Genomic DNA, 5413 nt, shown 5'->3' on the forward strand with positions numbered 1-5413 from the left:
TGAAACAGTGGGCTTTTAATCAACACAATTAAAAACCCACAAATTAAAAACCCACTGTTTCAATTTAGGGAGAATGAACCCCCCAGCATGTGTACAAGCACCCTTACTTTCAGTTCCACAAGCTATGTTCCCTCTAGAAGTTCCAGTTGGTCTCCCCTCTGTGCCTCCTGTAGAGCCATTAACCATGGTTAACCAAAGTTTAACCTAATGAAAGGGGTTTGTAGAGTGATATCTAAATCTAAGCCAGGGGTTGGCAACTCCCACCCCCCAGGCACACGTATCAGAGCATGGCACATGAAGCCATTTTGCTCAGTACACTGCAGCCAGCCCCAGCTCTGGGCAGGACCCTGCCACCCACCATGGAGCCTAGGCTGCTTGCTGCGTGCTGTGAGCAGCCCGAGCTCTGAGCAGGTGTGCCTAAGTGAACACAGGGAGGGGTGGCATCAGGGCAACGCTGCCGCAACAAGGATTGGGCCCCTCAAGGCTCCCCCACCATCCACCCTGGTGCACCAATATCTTTCATGTCAAGTTTGCAGGGTTTTTTGGCACTTGGTCCAAAAACATTGCCAACTCTTGAGCTAAACTATACAAATCTGTTGCCATACAGACGGTATTGCAGGACTTTGTCTGGTAAGAATGGTAAGTGATCAACACATTTATAACTTGACACTGTCTTTTTTTTGGCTATGAAAAATATACACTGGGGTTTTTTTGGATTGAGGTTTGCAGGGGTGGCGGGGGGGGAGGGGTGGCGTTACAAGCACTAAAGCTGGGACTGTTATTGTTACCAGACACAGACAGCAAGAACATATATACCTTTGCTTTTACCTGTGTTTATTATAGCATGGCTGTGGCTACTTTATATCTTTCCTTTATAAACCCTTTGTCCTCTGAATACACTGTTAACAGGAGATCAGACTCAATGGTCCAGGAAGCTCCTTCTAATCCTGTATTCCTAAAACCTTGCACTGGCCTATATAAAAATACATTTGCTTTGAATGACCTAGTTTACCTAGTGGACTGTGTGGCTGCCCTTTCCTCCTCTCCTCTTTCTCTCTTCAGCAATCTCTTGTAGTCAAGGATGCTTGTCTTCCATGATTGTCTTATCTGCGGGTCCAAAGGTAGCTGACAAGGCCAACCCATGATCGACAGACTCTGCTGCCTCCTCTTCTAGATTGTTGGTGAAAATATTAATTAGTGTTGGCTTAGCACTGATTCCTGCAGAACTCAATCTGAAACAGTCACAATTAATATTGATTTCCTTTTGACAAGTGCAAGACCTCCCAGTTAGCCATTATTAATCTGTTTAATGTGTGCTGTATTGATATGGCATTGTACTGATTCTTAAATATTTTACTGTTCTTTCTGAGAAATATCTATTAATATCCTAAAGAAGTAGGGAGCAAAGAAAGACTCACAAAATATGTATAATAAAAATATCTTTATAATATGAAATGCACAAGAAGGTAGACAGGGAAAGGATTAACCAGGACCAACATGTTCAAAACTGAGTGCCTCGAGTGAAAAGATTCTGCTGTACCTAAAATACTGAACACAATTAGATTATTGTAGAGATGTAGGACCAAATTCAGTGTGGTGTAAGCGCATGCAGCACCTGTTGAACTCCATGGGAATTTAACTCACTTATACCCCAGTGCTAAATTTGGTCTGGAGTCTTTATTTCATAATAAATGATTAAATGGATTGTCAGATTTGATATTCTCTCATAAATGTCTAATTAAGAAAAAAAGTAAGCCTCTGCTTCATAAAATCTCTGACTAATAGTACTAATAAAATGTCATAAATGCGATGAATGGTGTGATAATGCTTTCAGAGACTAATTGCTTTTTATTACCATTTGTGTTGAACTGATCAGAGTAACAGCCCCTTAGCTAAGATACCACAATAGTGTGATGAGTGATGACTATCTGGTGCTTCCCTAACAGGGACTGCCCACAAGGAAGAGGAGAAAAAATGGGCACCCCTATGTGACTGGCTGCAGATCAGGAAACATCTAACATGACTCAGACACCAAATGGAGCACTCTAAATAAAACTTTTGCTTAAGCAAATGTGCCCTAGGCTAGGAGTCAGAATACCCTGGATTCTGTTCTCAATTCTTCTATTAGCTGGTGCTAATATCTCTCTCTTATTATTGCCTGCCTAAAAGGGAGGAAAGTTTTAATCCCCACCCTTTCTAAGTAAAGGTATGGAGAAGTTGCACAAGGTCATGACAAGCAGAGTAGGGAATAATCTGATCTTATCCACTTTGTGATTGCCTGGAAGAAGCAGCATTCTGAGCTACACTGTCTGTAACTCCTGCCTTGCCCATTAGTGAACATCCTGCTCTCAGCCAGAAGCAAAGCCTTGGAATGGCAAGTGCCACTGCTGTCTTACACAATATGCAACTGAACGGCAAAAGAGTGAAGCAGGTACATGGGACTGTCTTGTTTGGGTGGGTTTTTTAATGCCACCTATTGCCATATCTTTCTGTCAGACAGCGAAGTCACAGAAATGCATTTGGCCCTTAGAGCAGAAGATGGGGAGGGTTTTTGGTTTTTTTAGGTGCTTGCTTCAACATTCTTTGAGTAGCCTCTAGGAGCGATGACTCAGGTAAAAAGATGACTCAGCCACATAGACACGCTCTGCCCTTGTTGCTCTATTGTGCCATATTCATCATAGAGCTTTAGGTGGTCTTTTAGAAATCCTGGGCCCAACCCCTGAATTTAAAGAGGGAGGCCTTGAACTACTTTCAAAATTTGATGAAATTGCATTGGCTTTAGCTAAGGAGGAGGAGCTTGATGTAAATCAGAACGTTCTGGATTCAAACCCTACTGATGACCCAAGTGGGGACAAATTTGTGCGTGGTCATTTAACTGAGGCAGAATATAAGTGCATCTGGCAAACTTAGAGCTAGCATTTCCCAGCATTTGACTATGATTCTATAGTAGTCTTTTTTTAGCATAATATGCTTCCATAGGTATCTCAAGACCCCGTTAAGTTAGCATTTATTAAGGAATGAGGTGCTTTGGGCGCTGCTAATGGACTACAGTTCTTTTTACCTGAGTCATTTTTTGCAATTCAGCCCAGCGTGGTAGGGAGTAAAACCTGTTCCTATCAGTTGTCTGTTTTGAGGCTTCTATGTGAGATGAGTTTAGAGGGTTTCAGTTTAGATCCAGCACAACAAACACACTGCCACATACTGCACTAACTGACAGACTCAGCAAGGAAGCCAAGAATTACACTGAAACCAGAGTACCTCTACTACCCCAGCAGTAGTAGTGCCCCCAAGTCAGTGTTAAGGCATGCTGGCAGGGCAGTGTACAGAGAAAGCTTGCCCTGCTGCAGCCCTGTAGATCAGTGGTCTCCAAAGTGGGGTGCGCGCACCCCAGGGATGCGCAAGACAATCCATTCGGGTGTGGGAAGAAAATATTAGAACTTCAATTTATATTTATATAAATATACATATATTGGGGGTGTGTGCTCAAAAATTTTTTACTGATAGGAGTGCGCGATCAAAAAAGTTTGGAGACCACTGCTGTAGATAGCTAAAGGACTTCATTCACAAGGGCCATCTATTCACCTATGCGTTTCATCAGCAGTAAATCCCTATAATTTTAAAGCTGAAGTTGGCTCAATATGCAAATTATTTGCAAAAGTGCCAATGATTTCATTATATAATTGGCATAAAATGCTGTACACAGAGATGTGTAAACCTTGGCAGCTCCATAGCAGTGTCCAATGCCACTGGGACAAAGCAAAAAGGAGGAAGAATGACCCTCTTATTATTTCCCTTCCTGTGCCAGGGTCCCTGAAAACCAGCCATGAGGTAAAGGGGAAGAGAAGCCTCTATCCTGATCTGATGCACATTCCACAGACAGGAAGTGGTGCCTTCTCTTAACTATTCCAATGGCTATTAAAATACTACGAGGCTGACACTGAATACCAGCATTTTGGCCAGATCTCATATTAATTCCTTTTCAGAGTCCATTTCAGTACAGGTTTTTTGTCTGTACAGAATGTGCTGTTCTTGGCATCTTCGTATCCCATGAAGATATGTAAAATATTGAACAGCTTAGAGAGAGTGGATCAGAAGCTTCTCTTCTCCCAGTCTCATAACACAAAAGCAAGGTGGCATTCCATGAAACTAAAATGTGGTAAACTCAAAATGGATGAAAGGAAACCACTTTTTACTGGATGTGCAGTCAGACAGTGGAACTCATTGCCACAGGAAGTCAATGCAAAATTCAAAGTGGGACTGGACCTTTATATGGCTAATGGCAACATCAGGAGTCATCCTAGCTAATGCTGAATAAAGACTTTCGGAATGGAAATACACCTTCGGGGGGTGGGGAGAGCAGATTGTTCCACATCTGCCTGCTGTGATAGTCCTTGCTTTTTCTACTGAAGACTCTGGTGCTGACCCCTGTCAAAGTCAGTAGACTATGTTTTTGATTCAATCTGTCTGTTTCTATACTGGTAGTACAGTTATAGTGATCTTTCATGAAACAAAATGTTGCTTATGCTGAAATCTTAACCTGGGCTGGCTTTTGATGAATATGTCCACTGTAATGCTCCTATGGTGATCAATTAGATCATTTAATAAACCATCTCATTTTGTGTTGTTTTATGTAAAGCATTTTATTAGTGCTTTATTTATTATATTGCTTTGTATTCCTTTAAACTCAAACAATACAAGTCAGTGTAGAGGCTGTTATTGTTGCCTCTAGAATGTTTACTCCTAGCTCTCTTTAGGACCTAAAAGGCTGAAAACTGCATCATAATTGCCCAATTAGTCCTAATGCTGCGTAGTGTTGACTGTTTAGTTACCATATATTGTGTACAGAACTAATTGTGGTGAAAGCAAATGAATGTGAAGGAAACAAACAAGCTACTAGAAAATAATTACTTGGAGTGTTTCTTTTTAGTACCTGTACAGCAGATTTCATTATAGTCAACAGCTTCTAAAGCTGCTTGAAATAGTGGTATTTGTCATTTTCATAGAAACTTGATAATGACATTAATTTATCTTAATGGTCTGTTCTATTGTTATAAATAGTAAAATTAGCTTAAATTGTCTTGCTTTTGCTGGTTTTGGATGGCTCCGAAGGGCCCCACAACAGCAGATGAGTAGATAATTTGGTGTGCTTGACAGATTTCCAATAATTTGTTATGTGGAACATGAGTAATGCTAGTACCATTAATGTTCATTTTCCTCTAAATTCATTACTGCCCTTTTCCCTTTTATCTTTTTTAATGTCTGGGCCATTTTTCTATATTTCAAGTGGAGCCACAAAGCCTATTCATATTCTGCTATAGTAGCTATTAACATTCTGCACATAGTGAACATCATGTAGAAAAACAACTCTTTATGAAATGATGAGGTTGGTGGCTATTTATGATGGAGAGTAGAC

General features: G+C 40.9%; 1 long non-coding RNA gene across 1 annotated transcript; it reads left to right on the forward strand.

The window, feature by feature from the left end:
- Window positions 1-1253: 1253 nt before the first annotated feature.
- On the forward strand, window positions 1254-4629 carry LOC109303483. The gene is made up of 2 exons (XR_002099138.1): window positions 1254-3359; window positions 3548-4629. It is a non-coding gene; the product is annotated as an uncharacterized LOC109303483 (long non-coding RNA).
- The last annotated feature ends 784 nt before the right edge of the window (window positions 4630-5413 follow it).

The sequence above is a fragment of the Gavialis gangeticus genome, unplaced genomic scaffold, assembly GCF_001723915.1.
Source record: "Gavialis gangeticus isolate Ggan-Ray unplaced genomic scaffold, GavGan_comp1, whole genome shotgun sequence".
Classification (NCBI taxonomy): domain Eukaryota; kingdom Metazoa; phylum Chordata; order Crocodylia; family Gavialidae; genus Gavialis; species Gavialis gangeticus.